At 38.2% G+C, this 13425-nt stretch overlaps 1 protein-coding gene across 2 annotated transcripts in view; it reads left to right on the top strand.

The window, feature by feature from the left end:
* LOC105463014 (PR domain zinc finger protein 16-like) overlaps positions 1-13425 on the top strand; it is a 37405-nt gene that overhangs the window by 8216 nt on the left and 15764 nt on the right. The gene's annotated exons all lie outside the window — the stretch shown is intronic.

Raw genomic sequence — 13425 nt, 5'->3', positions numbered from 1 at the left:
CGAACCTTTTTCACAATCCGATGAAGCAAAAAAAGCTCCCTTTCGATCGTTTCGCACGTTATTCCCCGGATCCTAATCCTTTTCTCACATCCTACAGGAAACGGACTGAAGTTCTCGAGACGCGAAATCAACGAAGGGAGAACAAGAACCACGAAACCGAAATTTACCCCAAATTTCCTCGGTGTTTATCCACCCCGAAATATCCCGCGAAAGATCGGAAAGTTTTTATGGGATTATCGGATTTAGGATGATCGCTCTGAATCAATTTTCCGGTCAGTCTGAAAACATTAATTCCCTGAGGAACATACATATTAATCTGATCTCAATTAATGGTCGAAATAATAATTCCTTGCAATTAAGATATAATTTTCTAATTTATTTTTTTATCCCGAACTTTCTCAAGTATCGTCATTTCATTAGTTTCATAAAGATAGGCAACAAAATTTTATTTTTAGAATAGTAATATATATTTTTGTGCTACTTTATTGCATGCGTAACTTCAGAATTTACAAAAGGAAACATTATATATTAACAATCGCCTTTCAATCAGGGGTCTCGAATCATCGAAATCCGAATTTGGGAGTTGGTTGTCGGTAGTTTAGGTATCACCATTACATCACCTGCCGCGAGATTTCTCGTTTTCCCAATATTCCAAAAAGGGTGAGATAAAGTATAGAAAAGAGGAAAAAAACATGAAAAAGACGGGAGAAGCGAGGGGAGGCGATCGGGATTCACTTCTCTCCCAGTGTATCCTGTTCGTTGACGCGTGATCCGCAGGACGACCGACCTGCGGCGTGCCTGCGTGGCGACTAAACCAATCTAAGGCTTAAGTTCACTCGGCTGAGAGACCCCTCGCGTGAGGGCCGAGCTCCAATTTGTCGAATGATTTCGAGAACCCAAGTTAAATGATCAACGCGAAATATCGGTGAAGGAGAGCTGATGCGAACGAAAGGCACGAAAGGAGAATGGCAATATAGGTGTTTTTTTTCCTAATAACTTTAATAAGAAGTCTAAACTAATAATATCTGGGAGGGATGAAAGTGATATTTACAATTCGGTCCTCGTTACCGTCCTCGTTATCATCGTCGTGGTCTACAACAACGATGACATATCAACCCCTTTAATCTTGTGAAAGATAAAGAAAGAGAAAATTGTTTTATTTTTCTAAGCTATGTCTATTGCATGGTGATAAAGAAATATTTTAGCAGACATGCTTGAAAAATAAATTTTCCCGAATACGTAAAAATTTATTTTTGCAATAATTTTGTATGATATATAAAGTGCACATAAATTCTGACAGGAGTCAATGCACTAGAATAATAAACGAATTTTAGATGAATGTTTACATTTTATTTAAATACATACATATATGTAATATATGTATATATTTAAATAAAATCTAAAAGTAGAAATCTAAATATAGTAGAGCTTATATGTACATAAGATTTTATTTAGACTTTATTTATTATAAATGCTAAATTGAGAGTGAGTAAGGGAGAGCATATTTTAATGTGTATATTGCACTGTATATTATACTTACAATGTGAATTATTATTACTATGTGTGATTTTAAAACGTAATTAATTAAATTAATAATGAAATAGTCTTGATAATTGTTAATCGTATTCGGGATAAATGGATTACATATTAAATTCGTATTATATATTAAAACATTAAAAAACAAGTTTTTCTCTTACATGTTAGATTGGGAATCATTCATGCGAGATGTCGAATTTACACGTGATTCTTTTGCTCGACTCCTTCGGCTACTTGCGCATATTTTCTCTTTTCAGTATTTTCCTTCTCACTTTTTTTCGTCTACATATTGAAACCGACGGCGTTTTTTTTTCCACGCGGTTGCCGGCAACCCCTCTCGAGGTCTCTTGACTCGGATTGGAGACCGTTCGCCTTTCGACCACGTGGGAGAAAAGGAGGATCGGAGTACCGCTTGTTTTTCACGTTGAAGCAGCCGCACGCGCCTCGTCGCCCATACGGGGCACTTTTTCGGCAAATCGGTCGGAAAATTTCGCTGTTAGCGACGTATGCAACTGACAAATTATATTAATGGTAATCCTCGAATGAAACGTGCCATCGTCAACCGCATGGCTTCCATTCCGTGGTTGATGCGCGATATATGATGTTGTCATATTGATACAAACCGAACACATTGAGATTAATACATGCTACGCTGTGACTTCTAATTACTCAATTCAATATGGATTTTATAAAAAGATTATACACGCTAAGAATTTATGCAGTTGATAATTTTTGTGAAATCCACAGAAACAAAATTTATTTATACTGTTATAGAGTCTGTCACGTTTATTACATGTAGTTATCACACTGATTGTGAGATATTCGTTTTCATTTCCTATCGGAATCCGTGAAATCGCAGCATCAAATATTTCTTTCATAAGATTTCTCGAGAGCGTAAATGTAGGCCATCATGATGTATGGATCATATTGTCGATATTATTAAATTGTTGGTCCATCCTGACGTAGGATATTTTAGACAATCCGCGCGTCCGCCGTTTCAGACATACAATAGAGCACATCGGTGCCTATTATCCGCAGACATTGTCCATGCGAACTAGTCTTTAGGGCGTTACCGGAGGTCAAGCCCCGGAAGTGATTCGACAATGAGGTACATTATGCTCCTTCCCCTACCCTCCCCCTATCCTCCTCGAAGGCCCGATCCTCGTCCTTATTAACTCCCTTAGCGCGCGTAAGTGCAACGTGATCACTTTTCGCCTGCATCCTCGCAGGGTTTCGCATTAGGTATTTCAAATCGATACTTCGAATGGTCGAAGCAGGATTTCGCCAGTTCTCAAGGCGTAGGGTTACGGTCCGCCTTGCGATTTCCCGTATTTGAATTTGAAATAGGAGAAAGAAGGCGTCTCGAACGGCGAACTGTGGAGAGAACCTGCGCGCGGGATCGTGCAGTGGCCGAAAATCGAAGAGAGAAAGAGAAATGGCAAGAAACAAGTGACAATCAGTGACGCGGGGATCTCCGGTATTGTCCGAGCTGTCATACGTCTGACACGCCAGGATATCAAAGGATCCCCGTCCGGTCATCTATGCGAATGTATGTACTGGTCAAGAAGACGTAACAACCATGTAATAGGCATTTGCGGCACCCTGTGTGTATCACATTTATTAATTTAAATATTAATTTAACTCAGCACGAAGACAATATTCTAATGGCACGTACGCCTTCTTTACGGACTGCTGCTTTCGTTTAAATATTCAAATCCTGATAACTGTAAATCGGAGGAATGAGAAATTCGGTTATTTAAAGAATGCGCCGTGTGAAAGCGTGGCTTGCAAAATTTCGCGATGCACAAAGGTACAATATATTTCTTATGGCATTGTTATTATTATTATTTTTTAAAATAAAACCGTATTCGTTTGGACTACGGTCCTGAAGTTGACCCGTAAGTGTCGCGAGAAAACGGGAGCGGTGACGCGTGAGACGGTGGTGCCCGTGTGTGACTCGTGGAATATAATGTAACAGTTCCGAAAAAGTTTTTCTACAAAAGCGGCATGCATCGCACGGCGCATACGTTATTTTTTCGCAAGGGCGCGGATGCAAGGGCGACCAGGCTAACTAGCCCTTTTCTCGAGGATCGGGTTTTTGATTGACGGGTTTTGCCAGGTTCTCGCTCGCGCGCGAGAGCACCTTCTCGCATTATGTTAATAAAGATATGATACACCTTTGTGCGACCCGTGCCGTTAAAGCGCATATTTTGACATTTAAATTTACTTGCCTTTAACTGCGAACAAATCATCGGCGTTCGCCCTTTCGTTTGTTCATCGTGCCAGTAGCACAGCGCTTGGTTGCGAACTTCGTTATATAAGCCTTTGGCGAAAATTGCGAACGCGCGCTGCTCGGCAGTTCCGACATCGATTTACATTATATTTAATTCTGTCTTTCATATTTAATGCCGCGCATTGTGTTTAGCTATGCGCTACCTTCCGTAAAATATTTTGCATCCGGCAACAATACCGAAAATTAATAAACATTCGGAATTCTTTTCACCCATAAAATATGGTGTAATTTTAAACGTAACATACATTTATATACATCAATGATGCAGTAATTTTTCAATGTTTTTATTGACATTAATTTTAAAATGACGCTCATCTTCGTGAAGATTGTTTATGAGCGCGGGAACATTAAGAGACCATATGAGACTCTGTTAAGGCTTAACTCACTTCTCTCTCTCTCTCTCTTTTTCTCTGCCAACTCAACTGTAATTCCAATTCTCCGCTTTGCACCCCATCGCACCCTCGAGTGTCCCGTTCCTCTGGGGTGGCAGCGGAGGGTGATAAATCTCGCTTGCTCGTTACCCCACTATCTATCGATAATAGACATAACCGACACGTGTTGCCTGGTCGTCAGGCTGACCTGGGTGTCCTGTACGGAGAAGACGAGTCGTGAGGATCATCGGTGTCAAAAGACAGAACCCTCATCGTATTCCTCTTATCCTTCCAACCCAGTCTTTCGAGATGATTGATTCTACGATCTTATTGTCTGAAATATTGAATTAGGATTAAAATAAAATCTATCCATAAATCTAAGAGGTAGATCATTAATTTTGTCAGTAGACATATCAGACTTATTTCCCGTTTTGAGATTATCAGTCGGGTTCAAAATTAATTAGACGGAAGACAATCTCTACTTCCTAACACACTATAAAGCTTCTTTAATATCGTTTTTAATTTAGTTATTACTAGATATTCAGCATTCCTACAATTGTTTATTAGATTTATTAGAACTTTTCTGAAAAGGTAAATTATAAATAAGTAATCTTTTTTTTTATTTGTGTAAGAGATTGTATTATATATACATATAGGGAAATATAAAAAAAAGTAACACATTTGTATCTCTGTTAAAATTGCAACATTAAATTCTTTGGCGCTTACAACGCTGGAGACAAGGCAATTGGCCTTTCCGCACTTTCGTAGTCAATGTTCCACCCCTCTCGTCGTAACGGTTGGGGTGGGTTATACGGGGTTGATGGTGCCGCTCGATGTAGGATAAGGCCTCCGCGTGTGTAGGAAGCCGTCCTTCGTCTTCCTAGGCGTGGACTTAATTGAACTTGTTCGCCAACTCATAACGAGAAGCCGTGCAAGTGCTCTCTCGGTAATAATTTACGTGAAACAATCGTCGCCTTTGATGTGCCGACGATTGTCTCGTATTCGCGGGAACTATTACCCTCCGATGGTGCTCGCGGTAGGCGAGTTTTCATGCGATCATGCGCATTCAAAGACAAACTTAAGAATTGTAAGCAATTGCTGCTAACGGTCTTCACACGCGATACGGTCAATTGTCTTTATACGAAATTCGTGGAAGCAACGAATAAAAAGAAAACGCTTACCCAGATCAAGATCGAAGCGAGCATATATTTATAAATTAAAACGTTTAGAGCCGACTTATATACTCAGTTTATATTTTACTGTATTTAAATGGAACTTAATTTGCTTTAATAGATCTCTTGTATTTTTCAATATTATATTTTTCCAATACAGGAATTAAAAACAGAGTCAGTTGAATTAAAATCTGGGAATTAGTAAGCGTTCATAAAAGCTATTTAATAGATGGTATTCTTTAACTTAAAGTTAAAATGTTAAAACATTAGAGTTAGATATTTAGAACATAAATATCTATCAATATTTACAACATTCGATGTTAAATGATGTACAAGCATTGCGTGCAAGAAGGAATAGGAAGCATCGAGCTTCAGACACATTGATCAGAAGGTAATTTCTCGGCATTCGTAATTTCTATTGCGTCCATGTAAATCTACCGCCGTTTAAAATGTAAACCCAATTTAACTCGTGAATCGACAACCAATCAATGGTGGTAATTGTTTTGTCACGGGAGAGAGGAGAAAAAAAAGGGCTCGTTCGTTAACGACACTTTGAAATGCAGGCCTGCCTGTTTGATCAGCCCAATGACCCTCGGCGCGGGCGAATGAAATTACGGAGTGCATCGGCGTGCCGGCGGCACTGATTGGAATTTTTTTTCTAGGCCGCGGGCAAAATGTTATGCATTGAAATTATACAGTTAGCATCGGCTAACGATCGGTGATTGAATTTAATTTTTTGCCGCGCGGCGCGAAACGGCCGAGAATTCATTTGCCGTTCACGACGCGGCGGCGGCGATCGTCCCCCGCTTGGCGTGGCGCGCGGCGTGCCCACGACACTGGACGTCGTCGCCGCGCGCGCTAGTCCGTGAGAGCGCACAAAAATTCCGCCTTCTGATGCCGGATTTGTCGGAAAATTCACGCGTCCGCGGAATATCCGCCGTCTGGTTTTCACACGTAGGTCCACCTAGACCGAGATTGGCGGAGCGGAGCTCCGGGTTTGACAGATTGTGTGCATGCGAGCGCGCGGGCTCTGCTACAATGACCGAACTAATCTGGTCCGGTGCAGGGAGGTAGCCTAAGTTCAATATACACACAGGAATACACTGGAGCCCGCAGGCGTTCCGTGTGTGCTTTCGACTATTGCCCTGCATAAATCATGCTGCCCCCGGCCAGTCCGGAGCTTCGTGAATCGCGGCGTCGACTTAATTGTCCTGCATGCAACGCAAAGGATAGAGAATCTCGGTCCACGAGATGCGCATTTAGCAATCACAGGGGCACAGGAACTATCAATTTTCAATTTTATCCCCGCGTTTATTTCTTTTAGTGGCGATTGTGCATTTAAGTGAATTGACACTAAGATCACATTAATCAACAATCTTAAAAACTAATTGTAGTATTCAACAATATTATTTAGATTTAATCTTCAATAATTTGAATATCTTGCAAATTTTAATCTAATTTATGCACTCAATTTTATATTAAAAAGAATCTTACGCTACACTCTATTAAGAATGTTTAGGAATTAAAGAAATCGATTATGACATGTAAGTGGTGTACACAATCTCTCTAATTCGTTTGCTAGAAATAAAGATTATCATTATTCTTTGTTACATCAAGAGTTACAGCAAGCGGAAACTTGTTTTGAAGGGTCGGGCCGTGGATCGGCGAATTTTGCCAAATTTTCTGGCGGGTCAGCCTCTCTAATGATCGATCATATAAGGGGCTGGCAGTGACGCGACTCGGATATAATTTATACCGCTAGATAGACGCCGAGGGTAGCTTCCCTTAGAAGTCGTGCTGCAGAGAAGGCGAACGTGTGTACCCGGGGGTGGCATCTGCTGCGTGTTAGACACGGGTCGGAGGGCACCGCTTGCTCTGTCATTACTTGCATTACTTTCCTGCCGCGAGTCAAGTGGGTCAAGTATGAGTAGAGAAATATGTATGCAATCGAGGAAAAATTGTCGGTGGCAACCAAACGTTCGGCGTTTGATGGCCGAAATTATTCGATGTTATTCGAAAGAGTGAACTTCGAAAGATTGACGGAACCCTTTTGTAATCATTCGCATCAAGCTGCGAAATCTTATTTCTTTATATCATGCAAAATTATAACTTTACATTTTACCCACGTCGCGTTGCCGTCTACATTTAATAGGTTCAGATTTTCCACTAGAATTACAGGAGAGAGAGAGAGGGAGAGAGAGAGAGAAAGCGGGGAAAAATCAAGTCCGTCGAATCTACGCGAATTGTACACCTATTACGCAAACATAAAAAATTATTAACCCAATCGCAAACGCAAAATGTTTCCGCGGTTTTTCTAAAACGTAACTTGACTTGACGTCGCTTATAGGAGAATGGGGTAATGTAATTATTCGTGCAAACGTGCGCCGCTAAATCACAGTAATTTCACAGACGAAACGCATGAAACGCGCACAAAGGCGGCAACGCACGACTACGTCGATGAATTCTAATCAAGCGGAAACGAATCATTAAACCAATTAACACGTCATCCGCGCGATCCTCGCGCGAGAGAGAATTTGGAGGGGGGTGATCACCGTTGCTTCGAGAGGTTTGCGCGTCATAATAATTTTCGTGGGTCTCGGATCAGAGACTTCGTTACGAGAATCGCGCGAGCTCTCTCGTGGGGGGGAGGGGGATGAAGGCGATTCCTCGGGATTAATCAAGCGTTAATTAAGACTAGAGCGCGGCTGGCTCCCGAGAGCTCTCTTCTCGCCGCTCTCTCGCTCCTCGCGATGCTGGGAGGGAAATTAAGCAAAGATGTCGCAGCGCCTAATGCCTCGGTCGGTCGTAAGGATCGCGCCGGCGCTACGTGACGCCTAAACTCGTAAACAGCTCCGTTATTTAGGGGATGATAATTGACCGTTTCGCTCTCTCACCCACCCCCCGTCGCGCTCATTCCACGAGTCTCCCGAAACAGTGGAAAGTGACGTCGACGAGTCTGGGAAAGACGTCAATGCGCTCTATATGCGCAGTTGATGTTTACGAGAGACCATCTCTGTTTCTTCTCTTCTCTCTCCATCCTTTCCCCGTTCTTTCATCTCTTTTCTCTACTCTCGTGGAAAGGGGATAGAGGAATGAAATTCGATACGCCATTGTTGTATGTCACACGAGCATAATCTCGCTTATTCGCTCCCATGATGGATACATATGGTGCCTTCATGTTTATTGCCTGGCAAGTCGATATTAATAATACTAATCAATTTCGTCTGAAAATTGCGATATTTTTAATAATAAACAACTTTAAAAATTAAGAAATTGTATTGTACAAAAGAAAAAATGAGTTTATTCAGCCATAATATGCCAATTTACTTCCTAATCTTTTTTACTAGATTTGATCATTTTTCTTTGTTGCATACAATGAATAAATTTTGAAGCGCACATTTATACAAATGTACATTTTTAACAACTTTTGTTAGTAAATATAATCTGATGTATCTGACATTAAATTAATTTTTAATTTAAAGATGATATAGAAAAATATCTGATTATTTTTAAAGTTACACTTTATGATTTATAATTGCAATTTTGATAATCTTTTTAATAATAGCTTTATCAAATATGAAAGTGGCGCGTCGACAATCCAGACGGTTAAGTTGCGGAATGGATTTTCTCCGCAAGGAGAGGGAGGACACAGTGTGTCGGCTAAAAGCATTTTTGCGTCGGCCATCATGGGGCTATCATCCACCATCGATCCGCTTTATTCATAACTTTCGCTGACCGTTGCTGTAGCCGAGGACACTTTCTTTTTATCTATAGAGTAGCTTTCATCATATGTGTTTTACAATCTGTTATTAATGCATTCATATAAATTTATATAAATTCATGCTCGCTTAAAATTAAGTATCACTGCTGTTAAAATTTCACATTAATCAATTAGTAATTAAAAACAAAATCTATATACAATAAAAACGTTATTTATGTATTTTATTATATAATATAATATAATTTTTTGAGCAAAATATATGAAAATTGTGAGATCTTAAATATAATAAAAACTTAGAATAGCATAAAAATAGAATAGCATAGATCCTCTGTTATAAATATTTTCTGTAATCGTTAAAGACCAGATTATATAAATTCCTAGAAAACTTGGTTGATATATGCGGTTGATATTACTGTTAGTGGTGAAATTAGTATGTTAGTGATGAATCGTTCGGCCTTCGTTCCAACAGCGATGCGGCACGTCGCCGTTCAGAGTCCATTCAGAATATGAGAATATGTCGTGTCTTGTCAGGCAGCTTCTTTTTCATGGAATATCTTCGGTAAAACCTAAGCAACGTAGAAAAACCTTTCGTGGGCTTCGCTTTGTTGAAGGTGTGAGATTACAAAGGAAAAGAGGCAAGGAGATGGAGGTGTGTTTTGTGTATTGGGACAATCCTGTGAACCCCATGCCGAGTTATCCAAGGATTTCACGACCGCATGTCCTGTAAATGATCTGATGGACAATGTATCGTTTAAGCCTCTACTTACCCGATCCTTCTTGCATTAATGTAGGAAAGTCTTTTAACAAACTAGTTTTGCAAATACCTCTTGCTTTCGAGAAAATCCGACTTGCGGAATTTTCAGATTTTAGTATTAATAGAAATAAAGATTATCTATCGAACATTTTATAAGATTTAAAATTCAACATGCAATAACTTACAAGATATTTTAAAATTAGTATATATTAATTTTATTATTAAGTAGTAATTTTTTTTAAATATTAATTATTTTAGCTTTTATTTAACGCTTATTATTATTAAATGATACATTCAATAATTATTTGATATATAAACTTTTACCAAATCAATATATTTTATTTATTTTATATCTAAAAAAAACGCGAGATCTTGGATATTACGAAAAGAGATTTTTATTGTGACTCGAGACAACCTATTAAGACGTTCCGCGCTTGCGACGATACAATTTCTAGCATTATAATTTTCTGTTTCGTGTAGAATAGCACGGCACGATCACGGCAGATATTCACGGTCAGACAAATCTGTCCTACGAATTGTTAGCACATGTCCGCGTATGCCGACAAAGCGGACGAAACTTTCCCGCTGGGTCGTTAAAGCCAGTGACAAATCTCTCTTTCTGTCCTATCCGCATCTCAATTTTCCTGACAAATGTCGGAAACGCGGTAAAAAATTTTTCTGTAATTGGAATGTATAATTTATAAACAGTTTACAAAAACTTAATGGCATTAACGTTTATTGAAATTTAATGTAACGTTTCTCATTGTCAAAATTGTTATCTGTATTAAAACATACCTCCAATTTAAATGCCACAATGCTTTTGTTAAATTAAATGTAACAAAATGACAATATTCTATACTGGATATTTGATGGATTTGCCTCTTTATTTGTCATCCTGTATTTGTCATCTGCTCTTTTTTGTTACGTATCTTCTGACGTCAGCTTTTTGTAAATAAGCAATCTGTCATTTTCGCAAAGAAATGAGCTGCTACGCCAATGAACAAGTTAGCGCATCATCCTTGTGGGTGAAACTCCGGGACAGATCCTAATCTGTCGTGTAACCTAGTGAGAAGTCCTATTGTAACGTTCAGATTCGTGCCTATCTTCCAAAAACGCGCGTTAATGGTTGACAGTCCCCGGTAGCAAAGTAGCCTTTATGACCATCGAGAATTCGTGTAGCCTTGATTCCTTTTCATCGTCCTTTCCAAACTGTCCTGTTTCCTATTCAGTTATTGCAGTAGACTGTCACACGAGTTTTTCAACTGTACTAGGTGGACTAACGTGTCAAGGTGAAGGTATGATACTAGAAGTGATATATTTATTTCAATTCACATAACACGTGTTTATATGTGGATTTATTAGTATATTTATATAGATGTATTTATGCGAATTCTGTACTTCTCTCGTTTATAAAAAATGTTTATAAATGCCAATTTAATATTAATTTTGTTATATTATTAATATGGAGAAGTGGGCGTTAATAAATGCTCTGATTTAATTTCTGATTTTTTAACCCTTTAAAGTACATATTTTTCTGATATACAAATTCCTTAAAACTTGATACAAGAAATTTTTGGAGTCGTTGATTACAAGTAGGTTATGCAATCAGATTTTGAAAATTTTTTAAATTCAAAATAGTGGATCTGACGTGGAGCACTGAAATTGCAATATTGATGCCACCATTTTGAATTTTTATATTTTTACTTATTTATATTCAAAATCAGTAATTCAAAAAACCAAATTTGATATTGATTATATCAAATCCTACGATTTTTTACAAGTTCATCTTGTACTTCTTGAAAATTTATTTTGGCTTCAGAGTTGAAATTAGTGACTCCAAAAACCTTCGGTTTCTTAATTCTTAAATTCAAAATTACAATACACATAAAGTACATAATTAAATATATACGATACAAAAATAACCGTCAAAATACGCTTTGCGTCCCAATTCTAAATAAGAATTCTAAATAAAGAGTAGGAATAAGATGAAAGGCTTACAAAAGAATAGGAAGACGGAGGATTGAATTATAAATCGGGAAAGAGCGGCGATTTGTGAATGAAAAGGAAGTGTCAAAGTAAACCAAACGCCTTGTGGTCATCCGATGTTTTTGAAAGACGGAAGGATTATTCATAAACTGCGGATCTTTCGAAGAGTTTTCAGTGAAGAAATATTTTCTATTACTTAAAGCGTGCTCTAACCAGGATTATTTACCTGTAGAACCAATCTTTATCTACCTGTGTTATTGATTTTTTTGAACGTATATTAGTTGTACTTAAGGCCAGCAGGTGGTGTAAGCCTACAGGTCAACTATTACAAATAATTAATCAGATATAAAATCCTGATAAATTTTTTAAAGCTGCGACAAAGTTTACAATTGTCGTATTACTAATAATGTAGTTATACTTGCCCTAATAATATTTTTCTTCATACTATGAAGAATTCGTTTGTTTCAATTTTTGATCAAGAAAATTCAATCTGTATGAATTAAAAGAATAACATCGAGATAAGGGAAGATTTTTCTTATTGAAAATTTATAAACGCGATAAACTTTGCAATTACAGAACGAGAGAGATAATTAGCTATTTTATTCATAAATTTACTTTGCTTTATTTATTCTAAATATCTAAATCTATTTTATTAATAATTTTATTAATTTTACTTTGTTTTTCTGATACATTTTTAAATTGTTTTAAATGTGTATTGACATCATGAAGTACAAAATGTTTTTATAATTTAACATTAAAAAATATTTTTTTTATTTATTCATTTATAAATCTGTTATTGCTCGTTTCTTAACCGCTAAACATTTTCTGATTATCCTTTTTGTTTTAAATGTTAAAAAAAAATACGTATGATAGTGATAAAAAATCAAGTAGAATTTCATATTTATCATTTGTCGTTTAAAATCTTTAGAGTACATTAAGTCGTATTTTATTTTTGAAATGTATATTTGATGTTTATTTAACGATACTTTTTATCTCGAACGATGATAATTATTGCAAAAGATCACACTTGAATACGACTGTTAATGATCGAAACGTTTTCGTAAATGGAGGAGACAACGAGGTTCATGACAGAAGTGCAAAATGTGTTTTACCACACAAGGCGAGGGTGACGAGGAGAATATTCGTAGCTTCCCGTTGGCAAATGGGGTGTCCAGGAACGACGCCGACGCATCGGGGCGAGACGCTTGGTCGGCCAAGCGTCGCGGGGCGTCGTCGGAGACCGCGCGCTAGACAATTGAAAAAAATCACTTGTCTCGCCCTAAAAGTAGGGACGACGCTTCGTGGATGCTGGAGCGGGAAGTCAGGGCAGATGCAAGGGCGATGAGAGGACGATATCCGTGAGCGACAGTCCGTTAAACGCAATGTTCCGGATCCGAAACGCGGTTGCGGTTTCTCGCCGCCGGAAATATACGGTGCTTGCTTACGTGCCACTTCGCGCACGTGCACCGATCCAATCCGAAAAATAATTTCATTGCGCGACTTAGGTATTTACATACGATGAAATTGTGCTAGCAAACCGATTAATTTTATTGTAATCGAAGGTACGCAAAAATTGTTTCAACTTTAAAAGT

The sequence above is a fragment of the Wasmannia auropunctata genome, unplaced genomic scaffold (assembly GCF_000956235.1).
Source record: "Wasmannia auropunctata unplaced genomic scaffold, wasmannia.A_1.0 LD336092.1, whole genome shotgun sequence".
NCBI lineage: Eukaryota > Metazoa > Arthropoda > Insecta > Hymenoptera > Formicidae > Wasmannia > Wasmannia auropunctata.
The sequence above is the reverse complement of the archived record's forward strand: the minus strand, read 5'-3'. Positions and strand labels throughout refer to the sequence as shown.